Raw genomic sequence first — 27,104 nt, 5'->3', positions numbered from 1 at the left:
AAAAGAGTCAACAGTGAGAGAGGAAAGGTCCTGGGACCCCAAACATGACGTGCATATGTGAAAGGCTGGGTTTGCCAACAAAGACTAATAACTTGGCCTCTTAGTGGTTCTGACTATGGCTTTTCTAGAGAGGGGACAGGAGAACTGGCAGCAGGATAACGTGGTGTGATGCTCTTGTCATACTGGCCTGTCCATGTGCTGCCCCTTCCCTAAGCTACATTGATGACATTTACGTGGCTGAAGGGGATCAAATTCTTGAAGGAGGGTATCAACAAAGTGTGCGTGGGAGGTGACTAGCCTAGGCAGCAGTAGCTATTCATCATAGATATTTGATCGATTCTAAGCCAAGTAGGATATAGAAGAGACATATAAGGGTTTAAAATCAAATCATGTGTCATACTGAAGAATAATGGTACTTTCTGCTAGGGGTATGTATATATTTTTAATTTCTGAGTGAATTAAGTGCTTATAAAAAGTGTTGAATTGGCAGCCTAGAAAGCTGGAGCCCTTGATTTATGCCCAGAAGAGGAAGGAGAGACAGTTGCCTGAATCATACCCCAGTGCTTGGAGCCACCCATCCACGTACTCTGCCCTTTGTCTCACTAAGAGTGGCCATTCTTGTCTGCTGGGCAGGTTCTTCCCACCACCCTGAATGGGCTTTAGGTCAGGGTGATATCACGGCTAAATGGTAGGGAAATCAAATACATGCAGGTTGAGGTCCTTGGCAAACAAAGAATTCTGTGCCACCATTTATGGACAGATTCACAATAAGAACACATGTACATCTTTATCTAAGTTCTACTTCTATTTTCAAAGTATATTTGCATATTTTATTTTATAATCTCATAAAATATTTGTTCAACAGTGCTTGTTATTGTCATGTTTGTTTTAGGGTGGAGACTGAGGCACAGAAAATGATAGCATGTTAGATCTGGAAGTAATCTTAGAAAAGTGACAGGACTAAAAATAGGACTAGGATCTCCTGACTTTCAGTGAAGGGAGCAGCTCCTAGCCAAAAACAATGGGACAGCAGTAGAGGTGGGGTTGGGACTCAGGTGTCTGTCCTAACCACCTACCCTTTTCCTACTGTTCAGGCATCAGTCATCATTACCTAACACATAGCAAAAGAGAAAACGCACAGATAATGTAACGACAATGACACAAGCATCAATAAAAAGAGCCCCTTATGGAAGGAGAAAGTCTCTATCAAGACAGACTAGAGGCCTCAAGGCAGAATGAACAGTGTGGCCATTGATGCAGACAGAGCTGGCTTCTGCCTCAGGTCCCCACTTACACATGGCTTTTGTTACAGGATCCTTGAGCCAGCACCTCAGATGCTGCACTAGTGAACTGGGTGAGGAAAACCTCACAGGATTAAACACAGCACACAGGTAAAGCCACTGGTACTCAGTAGGCTCAGAGAATATATTAGGTCTCCTACTAGAGGAGCATTATTTTTCAATCAGGTAGAGAAATATGATTTTTTTGTGGGAGGAATTCCTTTTTTAGGAAAATGAGAGATTGATTTTACATAACGATTTTGATTTTTGTTGGCTCTAACTTTGATTTCTTTTGTTTGTTTGTTTTTCTTTGTTTTCAGAGCAGGTTGTTGACTCAATAGATGAATTAGGCCTCTGTTTATCTTCCTTCCATTTAATCCAGAAAAGCTTTGATAAAATATCAAAATACATTAAAATTGGCTATTAAAATATGGGGGAAGGAGTAATTCCAGGTGGAATGTCATTCCCTACATTCATCCCATTCAGATGGGAGTTTGTTCATGGAAGAAGGGGGTTCTGGGGTCCTCACTGCACCACTTTCTGTCACTGTTAACAGCACTGTGCACACACACATGTGGTCATACCTTCTACAGCCAAGCAGAAATATCATCATGCAGTTGCAAAGGCTTTTGTGGGGAAAAGCAGCTTTAACAAATATATCTGTGTTTGATGTTATTAGAAATGAAATATTTGTAGAAATGCCCCTGCAGAAGTAAGGCACCTATATGGGGCAAGGAGGTGTGATTCTTAATAAAAGCTGAATGAACAGTCACACACTCACAAACACACTCTCCTCTCTCTCTCTTCCAGTTATGTGTTCTCCATTTACAATCAAAATCACATGTGAATGTGGAAGTACTAGAAATACAACTAGAATTTCCATGTTTTGTTGGTTGTTACAGTATGCTTTATTTGCTTTCTTTTTCTTTCCCATCTTACAGATGGAAAAAGCGAGCAGCAGAAAGATCAAGGAGCCACGGTATAATCAGACCAGAAGGGATCTGTTGAGGTCTGACCCTCAGCCCTTGCACTGCATTTACTGATTTCAGATGTTGTCCTCACTTTAGAAGAACATTGATCATGTTGCAAAAGTGCTGAACGCTTTTATTTCCTTTAACTATATAGCATAGAACTTTATTACGTTTTCCTGTCAAGTTAGATAGACTTAAAGATGTGCATGCATAAACCAAACTATCAACAAGTCTTTATTGAGCTCTAGCTATGTTCAGGCATTGTGTTAGGTTCTGTCTTTTCTAAATACAGTGACAATGCATCCCTGCCATCCAGAAGGACACCACATGTTCATTGCCTCATTGGGTTACTGGTCCAGTACTTACTTAGCACCTACTATGAGACAGACACTTTTCAAGTACTATAGAGACAATTATCAGTAATTTTTTTCCTAAAGTTGCTCGCAATTTAAGTGGGAAACCGATCAGCTGTTGTAAATATAATACTTATTGAATTAATCAAGATAAGTGACACTAACTAATGCAAAAGAACTCTAGAATCTCAGTGGTTTAAGGCAAAGGAAATTTTATTTTGTTTTTGTTTTTGGTTTTTTTGCTCATGCTAAGTCTGATATGGGGGTAGAGAAACCAGGTAGGAGGTCAAAAAAAGAGTTTAGGCAAAAAGTACTAAGGTGATGGCAGGAGATACCAAACAGAAGTTGGATTCTAGAGATACCTCACATATGCGGGAAGATCCCTTTCACTGGATACTCATAGTTTCATTGAACATGATAATTATTATGAAAAATAGTCAAGGAGATAAGGAAGAATAATCTAAGCGCCAAAATGACACAGGTAAAAGTAACAGTAGAGTAGAAAGTAGTTCAATCTAAGTAATTATTGATGTTGTGGTTTTATAAAAGCAAATAATACTTAACATCTTAAACTCAAATATCAGACTCTTGACACGGGAGAGGCCAAGATTTTTAATGGGGAGAGAAACCAGGAAGAAACAAACTAAGACCCTGTGTTCTTAAGGAAAGAAAAGTACAATGACTAACTTTAATCATTTTTAGAAAATTACATTTAATTCTATATGTTAAAGAAATATAAGAAAGTATCTTCTTGAAAAGAGAAAACTCTTGGTTTAAAGAGGAATCCAAATAAAAATCACAAAAATGTATAAAAGAATGAAAACATTATATATTAAGTCAAATGGAATGTGGCCAGAGGGAATTTATAAGCTTAACTGACATTGTTAGAGAACAAGAAACTTTAGAAACACATTCAATAGACATAAACGTCTTAGGAATGTTCTGACAAATAACAAAATCTATATCTATCTATCTATCTATCTATCTATCTATCTATGTCAAACAAATAGAACCAGTCATCATTGTTGCTGTTTTCTTCACTTAAGAAGAAGTCCAGAAGCCAGCAGCTCCTGGCATGGGCTTAGTGGTGGAGCGGTGTCAGGCCCAATGGCTTTGCACTTCTCCTTGTCTTTGCCTTCTCTCTCAAGACATCTGTTGGTTCTCCAAACATTGCTCCATATCCCAAGCAGAAAGAAGGAGAACGTGAAAAGAAGCATCACTTCGTTCATCCCATCTTATCAAGAAGGTGAATGCCCTCACCCCTGTCCAAATAAAGTCATTCTCATTGGCCAGAAGTATAGCAAATGGTCAAGGCTGGCTATCAAGGAAAACTTGAAAAAGAAGAGTAAAGTCAATGGAAGTAATTAATAGCCACAAAAAAGAAAATCAAAAGAAACAACAAAAACAGAAAACTTGCTCTATAAAAAAATCTGATTATTTGAAAAGACCAATAAAATAGGTAAAACTCAGGCTGGTATGATGAAAGGTTATATATTATATGAACAACATCAGATATTTTAAAAAGATGTAAATTAAAATTTAAATATTGGGAGAAAGCTAGGTACAACGTTAAGCCAGTACTTTTGAAAATCTAGATGAAATGGAAGATTTGTTAAAAATATGAATTGCCAATATTGACTCCATAGGCAGAAACTCTAGATGGATTAATCACCAAATACATTTCAAAATCTATCAGGATGTTAAAAGAATGCTATGAAGTCTCATCACATACAAAATCACATATAGTCAAAATTATCTTTTAAAATCTCCTAAGAGTCCATGTAGCCATTTTTTTTTTCTCCAGAATTGGAATAGTTCACTGGATTTATTTTGGGTGGATCAAAATGAAGCAACTTGTTTGAATTTAAAGGCCATGGTGCATGAAAACACATTGTTTTGGGGCCGAGCCCGTGGCGCACTCGGGAGAGTGCGGCGCTGGGAGCGCAGCGATGCTCCCGCCGCGGGTTCGGATCCTATATAGGAATGGCCGGTGCCCTCACTGGCTGAGTGCTGGTCACGAAAAAGACAAAAAAAAACCCCAAAACATTATTTTTAAACATCAGATCATATGCATTTTCATACAGTGTACACAGGAATGGAAACCAATTGAAGCAACAACGTACAATTCCCATCTCATCCTTTCTCTGGTCTGGAATACTCTGGAATGCGGAACTTAGAATAAGATTTGGGCACCTATAGGAATTTAGTTCATAATAAAAAATGGAATTTTAAATCAGTGGAGAAATAATTGACTATTAAATAAATAATGTTAGGAAAATCGTGACTGTCTATTCAAAAGGGGGGGAGAGAGGAGAGAGAAAGAAAAGCGGGGAGCCCTTCTTTTCTTGATATTATACAAAAAAAATTCAATATGGGTTGAAAAGCATAAGGTAAAGAACAATATTTTAAAGCATTTAAAGAAAATATCAGAGAATATATTTTCAATTTATGTGTTGGGAGGCTTTCCTAAGTAAGACACAAAACCTAGAATTTATAAAGAAAAAGATTGACAGGTTTTGATGTACAAAAATTACAAATGTCTGCATGACAAAAGACTCCATAAACAAAGAAAAAAGACAAGTGAAAGAAACATCAGTGCTGTGAAATAATATTTTGATATAATAACTGATTTCCCCCTAACTTCCTGTTATACCCACCCCCTGTGCCCACCAGCCGCCCCTCCCCATTTTGGCAGCAGCAAGGGTATTCTATGTTCATTGCCTCAGAGAACAGATGACACAGCAAAATACAGAGAACAAAGGAGTCAGTTCTCAGTTTTTGAATTTCAAAAGCCTAGGACTAGGACGTGACATAGAAAAACTATTTGGAAAAATGTGTTTGTAGCAGCCTCAGTCTTAAGATTTGATTGTCTTGATTCTCAATCAAGCTTCGATTGGCTTGGGGAAGAAGAGGGGATGGAAGGGAAGGGAAGAGAGCTGAGAAATGGATGGGTACATGAGAAAGAGATTCTGCCCCCAGCCCCAGCCTCTGCCCCTGCCCCTGGGCTGAACCTGGTTTTTCAGGGAGCTGAGTGTGTGTGTGTGTGTGTGTATGGGAGGGGTGGTGTGCTAGTGACAGAAAACTCAGAAATAAGCTGACATTTCCTTTTCCAGGGTTGAGCCCAGAGGGGAGCAAGCCCCCAGTGTTCCCCTCCTTCAGCCAGCCCTGTGTTTCAGGGAACAGTGGAGTGAAAATGCCTGGGTGCTACGTCCTGGACGGTGGGCTTGTACATTCTCACAGATTTCCCCTGTGCCCAACAAGCACAAGAACAGCCAAAGTATCCCAGTGCACCCAATAATGGCACTGAAGTAGCAAGGAAAGTCACCTTGAACTGGGACAAGGAGTGATTCAGCTGTAACCTGAGGACCAAGAGCCAGAGGCAATGTGGCATTCCTCAGGAAACGCTGGTGTGAACAGAAGGGGGCTGAGGATCAACTGCATTCTGCCACGAAAGCCCTGGTCCTCTCATGCCCCCAGAATTTGGACCCAACCCAAGGAAAGGTTTGATGATGGTTGGGGCTGAGATTCAGCATCTGTCACCTAGTGGAAAGGGATGACATCAGATTAACTTAAGAGAATGAGGAAGAATTTCACTCCTAGCTTCATTGAGTTTGGAAGCCATCACACTTGCAACATTGATTTGGAATCCCAAATATATAAGGCACGGCTACGAACCACAGAAGTATAGGCAGACAACCTGCTGCAGGTTGGATTCTCTGGCAAGCTGACTCTGAGATGGATTTTATTGTGCAGGATGCTTATGAGGGTGTCAGTGCCTGAGGAAAGAGGGGAAAGAGGTGGGAGGGGCCAGAGGAAGAGGTGGAGCTGTGAGCAGCCCCAGCAACATCCCAGCGGAGCTCACGGTCCTGGCGGAGTTGTCTTGTGTGGGGCTGACATGGCCAGGGTGCTGTAGCTCCGCCCCAATCAGTCATTGGCTGTGGTCTGGTCTTGGAAGTGTGTGACCTTGAGCTGCAGGCTCTCCACGAGGAAGCTCTCCCACAGGTGGGCAGTGCATCTCCAGCCCATCCAGACCAGTGTAAAAACAGGCAGATGGCAGACAATGCACAGAAAGGAGAAACGAATAAACACGTAGAGATGTTCAAGCTTACTAGTCAGCAGAACTATTCAATTGTAAACAATAAGATTCTCAACTCCGATCCTTATCATTGATTGGCAATATTTTTAAAATATTGATAATGTCAAGGGTTGTTGAGGACCAAAGAAAAGAGCATTTTCACACACTGTTGGGTAGTGTAAATCAACATTTTTAAATGTGCATTTCTTTGAGTCAAGAATTCTACTTTTAGGTCTTCTACTTTGGAAAAAATACAGGGACACAAAGAACGATGTACGAGCGTGTTTACTACAGCCTGTCTGTAACCATGAAAACAAAGGTCTACCTAGATGTCCCCAAAAAGGGATATTTTAAAGGAATTTTTGTTCTTCCATTCTATAGAATTCTACCCAGTTGTTGAATGGTATATAAAATATGTTTTCTAACATGGAAATATCACTGACTCATGTAATTACATGAAAAAAATCAAAGAAGTATAGTATCCCATTAATTGACAACAATAGTACAAATGTACATATATATCGAGAGGGGAACAGAGGTGAGTCAATGGGCAGATGGCAGTAAAGAGAGACTTTCATCTTTTGCTTTGCATATTTTCACATTTATTTATTCTTTTGAAACGATGATCATAAAATATTTGAATAGATCTGAGAAGTTCACATGAAAAAAATTAGGCAGAAAATATTTTGCTTTTATTTGAATTATTTAAAAAATAATACTGAGTTTTGTATTATTTAATCCCTTCACACTTGCTCCAAGCTCCTGACTCATCACGATGCCTGTCCCAGAACTGAGCACAGCGCATGAGAATGAAATCCACTTCCCTTATTCACCCTCAGGGAGCCATCTCCTGAGTGCTGGGGAAGGCAGGGCAGGTGAAAGGCAGGGACGCTCCATGGGGACAGAGGAAACACAGAACCAAGACACTTTCGGATCATTCCCAGAAAGATCGTGGGCCTGTACGCCTGAGGGAAAAAGAGAAACAAACCATCAAGGGCACCTGAGTGGAGCAGTTTGGAGCCATACACATCTCTTCCACTTAGGGTTCTGTCCTTTATCAGAATTCTTTACCTCTCCTGCATCCCCCTTTTCCAACTCAAATGTAAGCTACCAAAGGACAGAATTTACATTTTCATCTTCTGTATCCCCTGGCACATCAATTAATTAATATAGTAATTGTGTGTGATTGGACGGGTCCATTCCGACATAGCTTCTGCTGGCTGAACTCCCCATGTGCCAGGTACCACACGATTACGTAGGAGAGAGACAAGGCCTTCTTTCTTCTGTTGGAATCACCTACTCTAAGGCTGTGTAAAGAGACTGCCATTTTTAATGATCTTGTGTATCTGCTGCACTGGATTCCTTTTGAGGAGTAGTTTTCTAAATAAAGGAATGTTTCTATAAGGGAAGATGGTGTCTCTCTGATCTCTCGTCAGAGAAAACTTCCTAAAGGAGCTTCGTTTGAGAGAAAGCAGGCGTTTGAGGAAGTCAGCGTGCGCTCCGTGTGTAAAGGATGCCTTACAGGCACTCTTTGAGGCATGAATTGGGAATGACGTGAGCGGGAGAAAGAGAGGAGATGGACAAAGAGATTTTGCGAAAAGCTGATAGAGGCACACAGCAGAGGACGAAGAAGGAAATCCAGGTCAAAGGAGTTGTCTCTGATAGATGTGATGCAGGGATGAGAAAATATTGGAGAGAAGCGGGTAGTGGGTACCAGGAAACCCCTAGGGCAGCATTTCATCCCTGGCATGGCAACTCATTATAGCAAAACACACATGACTGAGAGGCAAAGCTGAGATACCCCAAAAATGGTTGGGCCCTTGGAGCAATGCCTAGCTAGCTCTGAATGGAAAGCTGGATGAATCTTATCCAAATCCATACCCTGGCTGGTTGGATATACCTTGAGTTTTATTCAGAGTTGCTGAATAAGGCCCTTCCCATGCCTGAGAAACTCCCTGACTGTATTTCTGGCTGCTCTGAAAAAGCACCTTGCTCTTCCAGCCTTTCTATGCAACTCAGTAAATTGCTCTTTCTCTAATCGGCAAAACCCTGGTGGCCGGGAAAAAGACCCTGTTTTGTACATGGGCCACTCACATACTACTCTATGTTCCAGGTACCAGGACATTGCTTGAGCTCCCTAAAAATGCTTTCAGCTACAAAGATTGGCAGCATCTATCCCAAATGCTTTCTTCTGCATACCCCTCCTCTAGAGGTTAAGCTCCTTGAGGGTAGGGATATTGGGAACTTGTTGACGTGCTCCAGTTGCTCTTTTTAATCACTCAGAACTTTATTTATTTATTCATTCTGTTCCCTCAACTAAGAATGGTCTCCTTCACAAAGGTTGTCATTGAGAGCCAGTCTGTTTGCATAGGACATTTTGCACTGATCTCTTCTTCCACAGATTTTCAATGATCATTATTGCTTGTAACAAACATTTTGGAATAAAGTTATAATCTTAAATTGTATTATATTAGTCTCTTGTTATCTCATGTGAGGTCTTTTGTTCCATGATAACTTTGTGACTTAAATGGAATCTCTTAGTCTGTCTGAGCCCGTTTCCCCACCTGAGACATGTAAAGAAAAATGCATATCTCACATGATTTTTTTCTGTGATTAAAAGAAATAACACAGAAAAAGAGCCTAGCTGAGTGCCTGGTAGAGGGAAGGAGTTTGGACATATCGGCTGTCTTTCTTTTCCCTAGATTAGGGACCTAGTCCAGGAACACATCTTAAAGCTGTTGGTATTCCTCGGTGCCCTGCACAGGCCTCAGTACAAAGCAGAAGCATTCCAGAATTATGAAATTTCACTTAGGAGGGACTTACAAAGCATTACACCAATGGCTTTCAATTTTTCTAATTGCAATTCACATTTTATATTAGGACACATTATGTCCTCTGTGTTGTGTGTGTGTGTGTGTTTACGTGCATGTATCCTGAAAATTTTTATTCTATTCTCGTTCCATTCTTTTCTAAAAATGCTAACCATGGCCCAATAAGCTGATTTTATGACCCATAATGTGCCATGACTTGCAGTTAGGAAGTAGCAATCTAGATTCTAGATCAACCAGCCATGAGATTGTGCATGTCTTCTCTATACCATCCATTCTATAGTGACTGTCCAGCACCTGTCTTCTTAGGTAAGAAGTACTAGCTACTGGATAGCTTGCCAAATTTATATATATATACATACATTACATATGGGTATGGCATATATATGTACACACGCACACACATACATACATCTGTATCTCAAGCAATGCCTCAGCCCTGGAAGATGCTGTCAGAGCTCACACCCCACACAGCTGTGCACACACACCAGGCAGCATGCAGGCAGGCCTCCTCCACTCCCACAGAGGAGGCGCTTGTTTTGGTTTTTTAATTATGCATGCCTCTTTTGCAAGGGATCTGGCTAAATAAAGTGGCTGCCACAAGAAAACCCATGAATTGTTCATAAGTGCAGGCAAGGGAGGGGACGCCTCCAGTCTTCATTTCACGATTCTTTCCAGATGCGTTCTTCACCATTCCTCAGGCGCGCACGTGCTCACGCTCTATTGGGGTGTGTGTGGCTAATTCATCACCGCCAGTGTGTCCTGCCGGCCAGGAGTGGGGCCTGCCCCATGCAGGGGAGCTGGGAAGAAAAGGTGGGTTTAAGTTTCTCTAGAGAAAAAGGATCCCCCAGGAGGTCTTGGAAACAGAGGTGTATGTGTGCTCCCCGACGAGGAGAGAAGAAATACTTCCAGCAAAGACCTTCTGCCTCCACAGATGTAACCTGGGCTGGTCTCCCAAACCCACATCAAGCCCTGCCTAAGATATAGAGGTTCAGTGCTCACCTTCTGTTGTAATTTATTTTAGTTTTCCTTCCTGAGTCCCTCCCACCCTCCTGTCATCAAAAGCAGAGAGGAACCCAGCTGAGGATGCAGAAGGCAGGCAGGTGCAGGTAGTTCTCTTCCTCCTGGCCAAGGTGCTGCCCCCTGGCTGACTGAGATGTAGGGACAACCCCTCCTCTTTTTTCTTTCAGTGAAGAGTCTGAGGTTGTGGCAGCTGGTGGAAGAGGCTTACCTGAGGAGAAAAGAGGTAGCTTCCAAAGGGTTTCTTTGTGACCAGGGCCGAGAAATGCATCCCAGGTGGTTCTCTAACAAGTTCATGTTGATGTTGATAATAATGCAGCCAGCACAAAAGAGACTGTTCAGGTCAGACCTGGAATAGGAGAGCCTGGCTCCAGGAGGAGAAGCTCGTTCGATTCAAGTTCTGGCACATGTTAATATAAATATCAAACAGAATTTTGATTGGACTCAAGCATAGCAACATCCAGTTTAATTAACAACTTATTTTAATCAGCACTTGAAGTATTGTTCATGGAAAAAATAGGAAGACCCTCTATCTGCATAACTTTCCCAGGCCCTATGACAGCTCAGCACAGCCCTACCAGAGAGACACGTGGCTACACTAGACACGGGTTCCTTGGAGTGTCACTTTCATTTTGAGACACTTTCTGATATTTATTTACGTGTTTCCTGGTAGAGGCACACTGAGGACATGGAATCAGGACTCCTGGAACATTTCTTGACTCTGACTGATTCCATCCACTTGTTCTCCAGAATACTGAGCACTGGTTAAAGATGAAATTTTATAAAGGAGCCATCTCACTTCTCAGCAGCTTACCACTTACCACACTTTATTATTTATATAATCTCTCTTCCCAAATTAACCGAGAACATTTTGAAATCAGGGTTCATGTCTCATTTGTCCTAGTATACTCTGTGCTTTACATAGTACTTGGTATATGATTAGTACATAACAGTGTTGAATAAATTAATGAATTCTATTTTTCCTTGATCACTGTCTTTTCATAAGAGATTGGCCATAGCTTGCAACCTGGAGATAGGTTGACCAACTATCACTGATAGTGATAAATTTCATGGATAAAACTGAGGCAGTTCTGGGAAAACTGGGATGATGATCCTACCCGGAGATCACCTGATTTTCCACCTACAAGGCTTCTATGATAATCTCCTTCCTCGATCCTGGGCCCTAAGGACTCTGTAATTTAGCTTCATGGACTAGGCTACATGTGGCTCAGCTGTGGCAGATGAGAGGCTAATCATGCCTTGCTAAGAATTTTCCAAGTCATCCAGATGCCTAATGCAGCAACTGGATTTTGCTGTTTTCCTCCACCTGAGTTCCCTTGCCCAGTGTGCCCCTGTTCTCCTTTCTTTTCTAGCCCATTTTTCCATTCTCCTCTTCTAGCAATAAGACTCCCTGTGAGTGTCAGAGGTGAGGGAGCCGTGTGTTGAGGACAGCAGCATTGCCCTGCCAGTTCTTTGTCACTGACCTCTGGACCATTAGGTGAGAGAGGAACAAACTTCAATTTTGTTAAAGCACTGTGATTTGGAGTCTCTTTGTTACAGAGATTGACACCTACCCTAAATAATATGAAAGCCACACGTTATTCTCTGTCTATAGGGGTCAGGTTCATTTACCTGTTGGAAAAAGCTCAGAGATTTCCCCACCCCAGAGGCCCATGGATACCAATAATAACAACATTGACAATAAACACTGTTGCCATTTAATGAGCACCTACATAGTGCCAGACCAGATGGGACCCTGTCAGAGGCCCTGAGGATCCATCATCTCATTTTATCCTCACACGAGCCCTCTGAGAGGAGTTTTATTTTCTCTATTTTACATATGAGAAAAATAAAGCCAAAAGATGATGTGATTAGTCCAGATCGTACACCTAATAAATGGGAAGGGTCAGCATTTGAATCTTGACCGGTGTTTCAAACGTAAGCAATAAGGAATTACAGTCATCTTTCCTATACCTAATTCCTTAGACATAGAAACATTAACAAGAGGTCAAGGGCGCCTCTCCCTTCTCCCAGTCTCCTGCCAGAACCATATCTTGGCTGCTGCGTTGCCCAGCTCTCTGCACATGCCACTCAGTCTCTCCTACCAGCTGTGTGTTTTCCACAAGGCCACCAAAGCTGTGTGTGAGTCACGACCTAACAGTCATCTAAGAAAAACTTTTAAAGACACCCCATTGCCTCCTGCAGCTATTCCTAACCGAGCAAGTATCTATGTGGAGGGAATGTTGAAATCTTCCCTAATATTAAAAAATCCCCCAGAGGAATCTAATATCCCCTGTTTTCCCTAAACCCTGTCCACACCTACATTGTAGGTGTGAACTTCTAACCTAAAATAAAATCAAATGAGGAAGCAAACTACATAGTAGAATGCTAGTATTTATTGAACACACACTCTGTGCAGGCGATATGTAGTGTCATACGCCATCTAATTTATCCTCCTAAATATAGTAGTTCCATTTGCGTATCTTATCTCCTTCAATCTTCATAAATGTTCCATGAGAAAGATGTTGTTATTATTTCTAGTGTTAAGATGAGAAAATGGAGATCTAGAGAGACTAATTCATCCAAGATCACTAGAAAGTTTCAGCGTCCAAATTCAACCTGAGTCTTGATTCCAAACACAGACCGTCTTCCATGGTAACACTCCCTAAGGATGGCATGTAAGTCCCTCACCCATCTGGGATTAGCCACGTCTCCTGCTTAGCCATTTCTCAATTAGCCCGTTCACACACAGTGCATGCCTTTGCATGCCTCCACTTAGCAGGATGTGCAACACACTGCCTGCAAGTCTCAATGTCACTGTCATAAGGGCTGCTTCCTCATCCTACCTTGTCCTCAACTCCCTCTTGCTTTTATTCCGTTTCTGTCCAGGCAGAAATCCATGGTCTAACACTTCAACCTGCCAAGTTCCCAAAATATCCTTGCCCCCTTTTTTTGCATTAGATTGATCTGGGAAAAGCTTCTACTCTGTATCTACCCAGTTTTCATCTCCCCTGCTTTGTGGAATCTGCTAAGAACCCATGGAGAATGTCACAACTCATAAACCATTTCATGGTTTCCACCTTCCACTGGGCCCTGAATGTTATACAACAGTATTTCTATTGTCCCCAAGACACCTCTCTTCCCCACTGTCACACTCTCTTCTCCCTTAGCAGATGATCTCACCTCCTATTTCACTGAAATAAGAATAGAAGTCACCATCCGTTCATTCATTCACTGAGTATTTATTGAGCCCCTTCTATGAGCCAGGGATACTTCTGGCTACTGGGGACACAGCAGTAAACACAACAGAAAAATAGCCCCTGCCCTGTGATGCTTCTGTTCTAGTGGGAAGTGGCAGATAACACTCAAATGAGCTCAGTATGGAGTCTGTCTGATGGTGAAGTTGTCATGGAGAAAACAAAGAAGAGCAGAGAAGGAGCAAATTGGTACTTTAAATAGGTGGTAAGGAGAAACTTTGATAAGGTGACATCTGAGTAGAGACTCCAAAGAAACATCAATACGAGCATTTCTCAAGCTCTTCTCCCTCACCCAAGAACGCTCTGCCTCCACACCCACCTACGCCACATCTCTCCCTGTCACAATGGGGACATGGTCTCCCTCTGCCATCATCCTCAGTGCTCTGGCTTGGGTTTCCTTCCTCCTCCTTCTTCGGAGACTTCCTTCCATTCGTTATATCTCCTCTCTCCTCTATCCCAATGTCTCCTTCCTCTGCCAGGCCTTTCCCACTTCCTTTTAAACTCATCATGCTAAAAAAAATTGCAAAACAAAATCCCATTCTCACTCTCTGTATTAGTTCTCTGGGACTGCATGGCTTTGACAAGAGAACCGATTGTATCACAGTTCTGCAGTCCAAAAGTCCAAAATCAAGGTGTCAGCAGTGTCACGCTCCTCCCAAAGGTGCTCAGGGGGGTGCAGTCCAGGCCTCTTTCCTGGCTTCTAGTAGTCCCTTGGCTTGTGCCAGCATAACTCGAATCTTCACGTGTATTCTTTCTGTGTGCACGTCTGTGTCCAAATTTCCCTTTCTAAAGGGACACCAGTCTTTTTGGATTAGGGCCTCCCCTATTCCAGTACAACCTCATTTTAGCTCATTCTGTCTGTAATGGCCCTATTTCCATTCGGGGGCATTGGGGGTTAGGACTTCAACACAGGAATTCTGAGAGGACACTATTCAACCCACAGCACTCTCACATCTCCTAGGGCTATATCGCTGATTTGCATCTTGTTTCACAGCCATGGTTCCTGAAAGACATAGTTTCTGCACTATTTCTACTTCATTTTCATCCCTGTTTTCTCTTATTCTGTAGACTTTCACTCTAATGCATTCCCAAGGCTTCACTTACCACCTCTATCCTGACAGCTCCCACATCTCTATCTGTAGCCAGCTCTCCTCCTGAGCTCCTGACTCATATACCCAACGCTAAAAGGGCATCTTTATTCCGATGCCTCAGAGGCACCTAGCCCTGAAGTCATCCTCTTCTCACACCACCCACTCCGAAGCACAATCCCTGATCTATGTCCCTGGCAGAGAGAATGGCATCACCATGCATCCCCTGCCCCTCCAGGAACCTGGGGTCCTCTTGCCTCCCCATCTCGCCCTTGCCTCTCATCAGCTGCTGAGTCTTCATGATCCTGGCCCCTGACTCCCTCCAGGCTCTTCTCTCCCTTACCCTGTCTCTCTCACCTGCACGGCATTGCTCTTTCATGCCTCCTGTGCCTCAGCTTTCCCCCTCTCCTCAGCCAACCCTCCAAATGCAGCCAGAAAGACCACTTCCCAACACCATTGCTTCATCCCTTCTCCTCTAATCCCTTCCGTGACTACAACCCCAGAAATATGGCCCAAATTGCCGACATAGCACAGAAAGTCCCCCGTGAGATGGCTTTTCTTACCTCTCCACTCTCATCTCTCGCTAATCTGTTTCCTAACCTGCCTTTCACACTCTCCGTTACACATGCAGAAGCTTGTAATTAAGCTTCCCCCATCTACTTCCTTTTGAATATCTCATGTTTGCTCTTATATCAGGGACATTGCACGAGTGTCCTCACATTCTGAATCATCCTTCTTGCTCCAACTTCTCTCTACTCAGGACTCAACTTGTGTGCATCTCTTCTTTCAGAGAGTCTTTGCTGGTCATGGCTCAAGGCTGACTTTTGAACATCTCAAACGTTTCCTTACCATATTGTCTGCTTACCTCCATGAGGTACTTCAAAAAGTTCATGGAAAATGTCATTAAAAGATAATGTGATCTTTCCATGAACTTTTTGAAGTCCCCTTGTGTTATACCCTTGTATTAGGTAGATTACTAGGTTATTCTGCGTAAGGAACAATCTCAAAGTCTCATAGCTCATGGCAAAACAAAAACAAAAAAATTATTTGTCGCTCATGTGTCATGTTTCCAGATTAGGTCTGGCTGGTGAGCCTCTGTTTCTGGCTGTGGGTCAGGTTCAGGTCTGCTCCAAGTGTCCTCTCTTCTAGGACTGAAGCTTAAGTAGCAGCCCCCTTCTGAGACATGGCAGGTAGCACAGGAACACAAGAGGCTGAGTTGAACAATGCAATGGAATTTAAAGTTGTTGATAGGACGTGGGCAGGTTGCACATATTCACATTCAACTGGTTAGAGCAAGCTATGTGGCCAAGCCCAACATCAATGAGGCAGAAGCATAGTTCTGTCTTGGGGAGCCAAGGCAAGAACGGGCATGTGCACTCCTCCAGAGGAGGAAACTCGTGAGTGTAAACTCTATTACAGTCTGCCATAAGCACATAGACTTGAATATCTTTCCACTTGTCTGTCTCTCCCACTAAAACATAAGCTCCTTTAGAAGCAAAATGATTTTGCATCATTTTATTCCCAATGCTTTACATGCCACCTGGCACATCAGAGATGCTCCATAGACATAAATTGAGTAAAGACACGCTCAAGTAATACTTCTTATCTGCTCTCCTGATGTTGCAAGATGAGAGTCACTTCTTTCTTTGCACTTTCATGGAATAATAGCATAAGTCTACTCTAGCTCTTATGACTTTTGTTTTTTTGATGGGTGAATTTTCCCCTCTAGACTAGAACCTACAATAGCAGAAGAATTATCTCATCTCTAAGACCTAGCGCAATACCTGGAAGAGAGAAATTCAATAAATGTTTAAATAATTGAATCAAATCATTCTCTCAGTTGAAATCAGCATGTGTTATTGATTACCTACCAGGTACCAGGCATTGTCACTCTAACAGTCACAGTTAGAAGCTAGAAAGTCCCAAAGGCCAGTGAGGCCAGTGTGGGAGAGACCAGCCCAGGAGCATTCCTGCACTCCTGTCCTGACAAGCAGCACGTGCCACCCAGCAGGCAGGCTCAGTGCCACTCCACTAGTCCCCATTCATTTCCAACTGCCCCCACCTGCGCCTCTCACCCCAATAGCATGGCCGTGATCTAATCTTCCTTTCCAGTTTATTGCTCTGCACTGCTCAGCTCACCAAGCACATTTGTGTTTATTGTGCGATTAGTGCTGAGTACACTGAACAAGGTAATGACATGCAGCAAAGGCCAAGAGATGACGCTCTGGCTCTGTGCATTGCTTCATGCCCCAGGAGAACCATGTTCCTCTTCCGCTCTTTGAAGCCCTGCTGCATTACGTATCCAAGCCTGAGCTGTGGGCTCTCTCAAGAAGGAGCCCGGTAGACAGCAGCTCAAGGAGCACACCAGAGGCAAACCTGGGAACAAGCAGCACTGATGATTTGGAGCAAAGAGGACAGTTTCCCGTTGAAATGTAATCGATAAGGAAAGTAGTAGGTGTGGACAATATGATACGATCTCTCAGGCATGAGACTAAGGAGAGAAAAGGCTGGATCCTGAGCATGCTGGTCTTGAATTCAGGGAAAAGTGGGGATTTGGAACAATATAATGGGAAAGTAGCCCTGGGCAGTGAGGGGTTGTGCTTTCCCATCCTGCATCAGAGTCTGACAGCTTCTACCAAGTAGATGGAAAGACTCTTCTGCGACTAGAACATCGGGCAGGGTTATCAAGGACCCGAGCTGCTACTGTTCTCTCCCTACCTGGATAAAGTACAATTTACCTATCTCCACTCCCACCAGATAATAAATGTCATCCCTCCCCTAAACGGTCACCCACCGTACCAACTCTTTTATCTGTGTATAAAAAAGGTAGATTCGAACATCTCCCTCCCTAACCGTCGCCCAGACAGTCCACTTATTCACGTAATGAATAAGTTGCTCCTGGTGGCAGGAGGGACACCAATAAACATTCATTCATTCATTTGTTCATCTGTTAATTCATTTCAGTAATAACTGAGACATATTAGCATATTACCTACAAGGCACTGGGTATATATCTTTGAATAAAATAAACTGTCTCTGCTACTGTGAAATTCACAATCTAGTGGGGGAGAGAAATATTAAATAAATAAACATGTAAATATATAAATGCAGATTGTGATAAGCATTATGAACACTTCTTTCTTCTTTTACAACAGGAGTCTATTAAACCTGAAGGCTCAAGGGAATTATAGATGGTCTTCAGGGGAATCCATGAATTTCTTAAAGTTGTATGTAAAATATTCTATGTATGCAGGTAGATGCTTTTTTTCTCTTAAAAGTTCCCATGGCTTTCATCAAAATCTCAAAGAGGTCTATGATCTCATAAAAGTTAAGAATCGATGCTTTAGAATCACCTCAGACAGGGTTTTCTTTTTTTCCATTGCCACCTCCAGAATTGATTAAATTTGTCTGTGTTTATGGATGCCCCTGAAGCAACCAGCTCAGGAGAGGAGAGTGAGAGAGACCACTGTTGTCTCCTGCACAGGCACATGAGCAGATGAGGGAGCCGGGTGCCTGGAGAATGCCCACCATGATGTCAGTGTGGGTCCCTTTCAGGAGTGGGAAATAGGGTAGCGTTTGCATTCTTTCTATATGTTTCTCTGTTTTCTGAATTGTTTAAATAAACATGTTCCTTTTATAATCCAGAAAACTAACGCATTAAAGCTGTTTTCATTTTGAGGGAAATTACACGTTTTACTGTTTGTACACATCCCTTGTTAACTAAAGCAAAAAGTTGTATGACACAAAAAATATACTGGCAATGTGATTACATAAAATCTTACTAAAGTTAGCCCAGGTGAGGAGACAGATTGACAGAAGTCTGTCTGCTCAGCTACGGACTGCAGAAGGCGGCGTGTCTCTCACAGGGGTCTTGGTAGTATGGCTTTATCACCTTTGACCTTGGTTTGCATCCTGGGTGGTTTCCAAGTCACCCAGCAGGGAGCCCATTCAGGAACAGGCTAAAAGAGCAAAAGTATTTAAAGCAGCCTTTCCTAGGTCACATATCATGATTATCAAGACAGTGCAGGACTTAGACACAAATGATGAAGGATCAGTTAAGTCCAGGCTCTTCAAATTTCTAATATCTGATCTGTGCCTCAATTTACTCACCTGTAAAAAGGGGATGTCATATTATCCCAGCCCATCTCACAGAGTCATTGTGAGGCTTAAGCAAGGTAATAAGAGCCAAGATCACCTAAAGATCAGAGAAGAAAGAATCTGTGACACATGACCATGTGTCAGCCAGAGACATTATTTTGAATCTCATATCACAATGTCTGATAATTAAGTACCTTACTGAAATAATGCTCTTTATAGATATCAATAGCAATGTAGATCTAGATATCACTCCAGAGATGGCTCCTACACATTCTTCAGCTGTGGGTACATTGGGAGAGAAAGTATTGTATGCCTATGCCAGGAGCTATGTTTTCCAAGAGTATATGTCCAACCCTGGGGCCCAGTGCATCCATCTCATCTGAAAACTTTTATCTGCAGGAAAGGCCCACCTGTCACATCGCATTGCACCAGAATCGGAGAAAATGATAAAGAATGCATGAGCATGTGGTCAGTCGCTTGTGGTGCAGGGGGCTTTGAGGGCAGGAAGGGGGTCTGGAGAATGGCAGATCATTTGTCTGCAGCCTTCAGTCTAGGAGCTCTCCTGCGCTGAAGAGCCATGGGGTGATTATTGCTGTTATTTATAGAGAGCAATTTTCCCCCTCATTTAGACATAGAGTCTAGCAAGACACCTAGACACAGATAAATAATACCTAACAGTTCTGCCTGGACATTTGTTCTCAAAGTTTTACCTTTTTTCTGCATCCTGAAATACAAACTGGGTGGAGGAGCCCAGAGGGGAAAGGAAGACAACTCCCTTTTGCAAGAACAAGGTGAGAGGGTGGGTTAAAAGTGGGCTGAGAAAGCCCTGAGCCCCGAAGCAAAGTAGGAAGTGGGAGTCTGACAATGTCAGTAAATGGGGACAGAGTGTTATTTTTTCATGTTTGATGACTTAATTTATTACTAAGTGAATAAGAAACAAGGAACCTGACCCTGGATTATGTCAAAGTCAGGTCCCAGTCTTACCCTGCCTCCTGGTAATCACAGGCTGAGCACTTAACCTCTCTGGTCTACAATTTAGTCTTAAGTTGAACGTGAGGTTTAGACTAGCTCAGCATTTTCCAAGTGTGCTCAACAGAACATTAGTTCTACAGGATGCTAATAAGCATTAATGTGAAGGAAGGAAAAAAGCGTTAATTCTGTGGTCAATTAAGTTTGGGGGATGCTGCGTTAAACAAAGTTGAACAGGTTTCTTTGCTACAAGAATTCTCAGAGTTTTTAATATGATACTGTGAGTTCTGGATCTCCAAAAGGTGACTATAAACAGGAGCAAATAGTCCCCAAAACTTACAGAAACTGGCCATAGAATTTGGGGGGTTTGTTTTATTTTTGCTTTATTTTGGTTAGCATCAATAAAGAGCTAAAGATACATTGGGAAGACTAGACCAGATGGTTTTAAAGAGCCCTTCCAACCCCAGAAATTATGGGATTCTGCAAATGACCATTATATGGCCATTGTGCTATGTTATGCTTGGGGATGAGCAAGAGGGGTCAGCCTATGTTAAGTAATAGCTAGAAGAGTAACAGAATGCATTTATTTTCTCATTCAATCTTCATAGTAACCTAGCAAGGTGAGTGCTATCATTCTAATCTTACAAGGGAGAATATCACGTTTTGAGAGATTACGCAAATTTCTGAACAGAATGCAGCTAGGAAGCTATGGATTCTCTAGTCAAACATAGGGATTTATGAATGCAATTTTCAATAAGATGACATTTCACAGCAAAATCTTGAAGGAAGTGAGGGACACTGCCATGCATATATCTGCGGAAGAGAGTTCTAGGCAGAGGGAACAGCTAGTGCAAAAGCCTGAAGATGGAAGTGTCCCTGGCTTGCTGGAGGAATAGGAAAGAGAGCAATAGCAGTGGAGTGAGTGAGCAGAGACATGGGAAGTAGACACATGAGACCAGAGAGGGATGGGGCATCAGATCACACAGCACCTAGTTGTCATTATAGGGATTCTGGCTTTGCTGCTGACCAAAGTGGAGAGCAGAAGAGTGACACCATCTGCCTCATGTTCTACAAAGATCACTTGGTCTATTGGGTTGAGAGTAGATTCTAGGATGGTGTGGTAGTCCCTAGTGATGTCCACAAATGATTTCTGGTTCTCCTGGGATATGGCTGGATTGACTTTCCTGCCCCCTTGAAGTTAGACATGGCCATATGACTGGCTTGGCCGATGAAATGTGAGCAGGAGTGATATCTTTCATTCCCAGGTGGATGTCTTAAGGGCCTGTGGGCAATTTTGCCTAGACCATGTGAGTGGCAGCAGGGCTGCTTTGTCAGTCTGGGTCCAGCAGAGACTAAAATAAACAGAGCCCCTCTGCCAACCTATGTCAAACGTGAGCACGAGTGAGAAGTAACTTTGCTGGTTGAGTCTCTCAGAGGTTGATGTTATGTATTTCTACAGCATGATGTAGCCTGTTCTTCCTGATACAGGAGGCAAGGGATGTTGCAGCAAAACTACTGGAGGCGCTGGCGTCATTCAGGCGAGAGGTAATGCTGGCCTGAGTGAGGGTAGGAGCAGAGGAGACGGCAGTGGCGGTGGACTGTGGACATATTTTGAAGGTAGAGCCAACAGGATTTCCTGATGGTTTGGGTGGTGGGCAGGAGGATCAGCATCAACTCCAGGATTTTTGGCCTTAGCAATTCAGAAAGATCGAATTGCTATCAATTGTCAGAGGAAAAGGGGGTAAAAGAGACTTAGGGGAAAGAAGGCTTGCTGTTTCTATATGTTTCACTTTCTGTTTTATCCTTTTGAAAATTTTTATAGTTTCTGATTATCTGCTGAAAGTTTTGACTTAGCTTTTATCTCATTGAATATAGTGTGGGAAGTCATAAAAGGTTCTAGGCAGTACAGCGACGGGATTCGATTTATGAATCCTTCACAAAACTCAGTGCAAACGGATAGCATTTTATTTTATTTTCTAATTTGGGAAGGAGGTGAACAGACTAATGTGCCTGGAGAACAAATTAGCAGCATTTTATGTGACTCCCTTTTGGAGCCAGGGCTCAAAACAAACTATTTGGGACTGATTGATTTTAGTTTTCTCTTCATTGCTTTCCACCTTGATTGAGTTCTTTGACTGCAAAGAACAGATTGATTCAGACTCTTCTAATTTTCTGCCTCCTTGATGATTCTCACCTCTCACGTTTGCTTCCTACCTGCAGACAATTATTACTTTCCATCTTCTGGACACCACTAAGATGATACCATCTTGGGAGGCCACCCTGCCTGACCCCACATTCCTTTGCCCTTACATGTTTGCATTACGTGAGGCTCCTCACAGCTTTCACAACAAAGCCCTTTAAAAGGCAGAGGTTGCAAACTGGCAGCCTCATGGCCAAATCTTCTCCACGACTCCCAGGGTTTTGTTTGACCCACGCTGATAACAGCAGCACGCACACAAAATTGTCAACATTTAAAAATAAGATTTCTCTTGAAAAATCAGAAGCATTAGCAATGCTGGGCATGTACTTTGTAAAGCTCAGACAATGGTCTGATAGGACTGAGTAGCCGCTGCCTCTCTGAATGGGGCAGGTCCTTCGTGTGCCCCTCACCCCACCTGGATAGCCAACCTCATCTATGTCACCTGTGCTGCTCTTTGCTTTCCTGATTATACAGCTCTTTCATATGCATCATCATATTTAATCCTACAACCTCATAAGGTCAATATTTTATAGATCAGGAAACCACCCTTCTCAGAGCTGTATTAATTGCACTTTTTATTTGAGTGCATTTAAGGGCAGTTAACTGTTTCTTTTTAGATTCTCTGAGGGCCAGGATTAAATATTCTACTTTCTCTCTTTGTAAACAGAATGTGAGCTAGATTCTGCTCAAGGACATTCATCCAGGAGGTGTCTGGGGTGCATGTTGCAACGAAGGCTCGTGCCGTCTCACACACATACTTGCTGCGTCTCCTCGAGCACGTTACTGAATCATGCCGTGACTTGGTTGTCTCATCTATAAGACAAATATAGAAAAAGGATGGTTAATATTTTCTCAGTGTTTTTTTTTTTCCCCCTGTGTAGTAAAATCTTGAAGTAAATGACAAGGAATGAGACTGGAGAGATAGGTCAAGGCCAGGTCTAGGGGGGTCTTCACTACCAGAGCAAGACCTTTTTATTCTATAAGCCAGTGACTTTCAAATGGTGCATCTTGGAGCCCTCAGGCTGTGTGATTTGTCCCTCTTCCAAGGACTGTCAGGGGCAAAGGAGCAAGTTGTCTCCAGACTCCCAACCACACTATGTGAAATGATAAAGGAGCCATTGGAAACTTTTAAGTGGAAGTTGAGCTAGCCAGCTTATAATTCACAGAGATTGCTCTGTCTGGAGGACAGGCTTGAGGGGACAAACCTGATGATAGACAAGAATGCAGGTAGGAGACACATATTTAGTAAGATGGAGAAGAGGAGAAAGTTTATGAACTCAAAATGAAAGTAAAAGTGACAACTAGTGATTGGGTGGCCATGGGAAGTCAAGGAGAGGGACAAATCAAGGTGGGCTTCTGTGTTTTTGGTTTGACTAATTGTCTTAGTCCATTTTGTGTTACTATAACAGAAATACCTGAGACTGGGTAATTTGTAAAGAACCGAGGTTTATTTGGCTTATGATTCTGGGACAGCTGCATCTGTTACAGGCCTCAGGCTGCTTCCACTTATGGCATAATGTGGCAGGGAGCCAGCGGGTACAACGAGATCACATGGCAAGAGGAAGCAAGAGAGAGAGACAAGGTGCCAGGTCTTTTAAACAACCAGCTCTCATGGGAACTAATAGAGCGAGAACTCACTCATTAATCCCCCCTCCCCCAGGGAGAGCATTAATCCATTCATGAGGGATCCGCCCCCATGACTCAATCAGTTTCCAACACTGCCACATTGGAGATCAAATTTCCACATGAGTTTTCGGGGGGACAACACATCCAAACTCCATCTAAAAGTTATGGGGAATTAAGGAGGGAAAGTCACTTAAGAAGGATAACCAGTTTTAGAGAAGTGGCAATGAGCATGAGAACTGTGATGTGCTCATGGGACATCTAGGTTGAGGTATTGTTCAGGAAATGGAAAGAGATGCTAGGCAGTCAAAACTAAGAGATTCCCCCACTCAGCTACCCAAGAGCTTGGGTGAGCTTGGAAACATTGCATTCCATCTCCATTTCCTCATTTATGAAGTTACACACACGGGTAGGGTACGCCATTATTTGAGGGGTATGTCCCAAGACCTCCACTGGATATCTGAAACCAAGGACAGTACCAAACCCTATACACACTGTTTTTTCCTACACATGCAGTATATAAATATGACAAAGTTTAGCTTATAAATGAGGCACAGTAAGAGATTAACAACAATGACTAAAAACAAAATGGAACAATTATAACAATATACTGTAAGAAAAGTTATGTGTATGTGCTCTCTCTCTCTGTCTCTCAAATATCTTTTTGTATTTTTCTCACCTGTTTTCGGACCATGGTTGACCGTGGGTAACTGAAACGGCAGAAAGCGAAGCTGTGGTTGAGAGGGGACTACTGCACTGAGAAGATAAAGGGATTAATACACATTCACGGATTTTGAACATCATTAACTTATACGTGAATGCCGTGTTTTATTTGCTGACTACTTCTGTCAGTAAAAATGAGAGACACCAACAAAAGATGATGACTTTTTAAAGTTGGAAGTTCCTGGAGGTGAGACTAACCTCGCTTGGACTCCGGGCAGGAACCCCTAAGGTCTGCAGGGAAGTCTCTCCCAGCTCCCCGGCACTCCCGGGCTGCCCTCACTCCCTGCAGCCGGCTAGGCTGTCTGCACTGTCCAGGTGGAAGAACTTACCTGTTCTTGGAAGTCTTCCTTCTCAAGTGATCGTTCCTTGGGCAGCTCCTTTATTCTCAAGAAAATGTTTAGATAAATTTGTGCCTAACTGAGATTTCTTTTTAGGTGTTTTTAAGAAGATTAAATGGGGAGATAGAATATGTACACATGAAAGTGGACTTTCATGGGCTCTGCAAAGACAGAAAACCAAAGGTTATGTTTTAATTCTTCCCACTAAGGCCACCTCCACTTCTTGATTTCTGCCACGCAGCTAGACATTAGGCAGCATGCTACATAAAAACGTGTTATGTTTTATTTTTTACTTTTGTCATGTGCAAGTGATTTATTATGAAGGAGCTCCCAGGGCACCCACATAGGCGGGAGGGGCAGGCAGGACGGCAGGCAGGACAGAGAGGAACACCAGGCACGGTGGTGGTCTCTGCGGCCACCTCAGCCTGTCGCAGGTGAGTTACTCCTCGGCGCGGTGCCAGCCGGGCCCGGGCTGTCATGCTCCTGCGTCTGGTAGTCACTCTCACATGGGTGGGCGGAGGGTGCCATGAGACATCAAGCTCTCTAAGCGATGCGTGCTACATGTGATATGGCCTTTTATGAAGACTCTGGACTTGTGAGCAATGACTGCACTCATAATAGAAACCGGAACACCAGCAGGTGAGTTTACCCACTGTTGTCACTTCCTGCTCTTGCTATGGAGAAACCTCCTGCTCTTGAGGCTGATGCCACAGGACAGGCAAATGAAGAAGCTGGACTGGTGCTACGACTCGCTCTCTTCTGTTGTTCCATGGACGTGATATGTGTGCACCATTCTTAGTAAATGCTGAGCTCAGTTCCCTCTTATTCCTGAGCTGTGGCTGTGCTGGGGCCATCAGGGTAGAGAGTTCCTTCGGAGTAGGAAGGGCATGACATTGCCCCCCCTTTCAGGGGGACACTAGAGTCAGGAGGACCCAAGCTAGGCGTCCAGCTCCTCAGATGGCTGGGGGTGGTCATGGAAGGCTGGATCCGTCTTCATTGTTCTCAGTGACATCAATAAGAACCAGGGCTTGGCTCTGCAATAAGGTCAATTGGAAGCCAGCTGTGGATGGTGATACGGTCCCTCTCTGCTGCCTTCACCGGCTAGTTCTGCCCCCGTGTCTGTGGTCCCTGCACTGGCTGCCCAGCCTCGCCCTGTCTGGTGGAAAGTACGTGTCTGGGGTTAGTTCTATAACCTGCCCACAAGAGCCAGAAGAAAATTGAAGGTGGCAAGAAAGGAGCCCAGAGGTGGAGTGGGTTTGGGGCTGGGATCCCTTCCTGCTGACTCTTCCTCAGTTGTTCCCGTCTGCACAAGATGTGTGTGTCCTCCCTCAGCCGCGCCCAGCTGCGGTCCCTGCACACTGAAGAAAGCGGGGGAAACGCTATTGAAATTTACACTGTTGAATTTCTGTAGGACACCGAAATATTTTTGAAGTTAATAGGGGAGCTCTGAATAGTCTGTTTCAAATAATTACAGGAAAAAAAAATACATTGAAATAATTAGTAGTTGCTACAAGAACATTCAGCAAAATGAAATGACATCTTGCATGCCTATTAAACAGCACTTTATTTTCAGTTTAGGGTGTTTGGGATGAAATTAGATTGCAAACATGTTGCATCATTGAGTGATTAGAACAACTAGTATCATTTAGAGTTAGACTAGTAAGATCATCAGCTTTTTTCTCTTTCCTCTTAAAAGAAAAAAGTACTGTGTCCTCTCGTTAGGCAAGATTTTAATAGAAACAGGACCGACTTCAGCCCTTGAGACTTCAGCTTAAGTGGCTCAGGTGTAATCCCCCTGGATGCAAGGAAAGGCACTAAACAGAATCTGATTATTTCATATTTTCTAATTATGGGATTCTCTTTCTACTCTGCTTGGAGAACACATGAAACCTCCCGGTCCATCTTCTTCACCATCAAAACAGAATCTTATTTGCCAAAAACAGAACATGGTCCTATTTAGTGAGTAAAATCAAATTTGTCTTTAGCGTTCTTTCTTTCCACCTTTACAGAAAGAATCCTCTCCTCTCTATTATAAAGAAAAAAAAAATATTGATAAGGAGTCAGACTTTCAACGTTTTAATTTACTGGAGGTGTTAGTTAGCACACGGGCCTCGGCCTGATGCCCGCTCGCCTCTGCTTTCTTTCCTTTCTTCCTCTTCTCTCTCTATCCCTATCTTGGTTCCTCTACCCTCTTCACCCTTTCTTCTTCTAACTCCTCTTCCTTTCTCACTCCAACATGAGAAGAGGAAACAGAAGGAAGAATAAAGGGAGAAACTAGGAA

Source organism: Cynocephalus volans, chromosome 4 (assembly GCF_027409185.1).
Source record: "Cynocephalus volans isolate mCynVol1 chromosome 4, mCynVol1.pri, whole genome shotgun sequence".
NCBI classification, from domain to species: Eukaryota; Metazoa; Chordata; class Mammalia; order Dermoptera; family Cynocephalidae; genus Cynocephalus; species Cynocephalus volans.
This window is presented reverse-complemented; position numbering follows the sequence as displayed.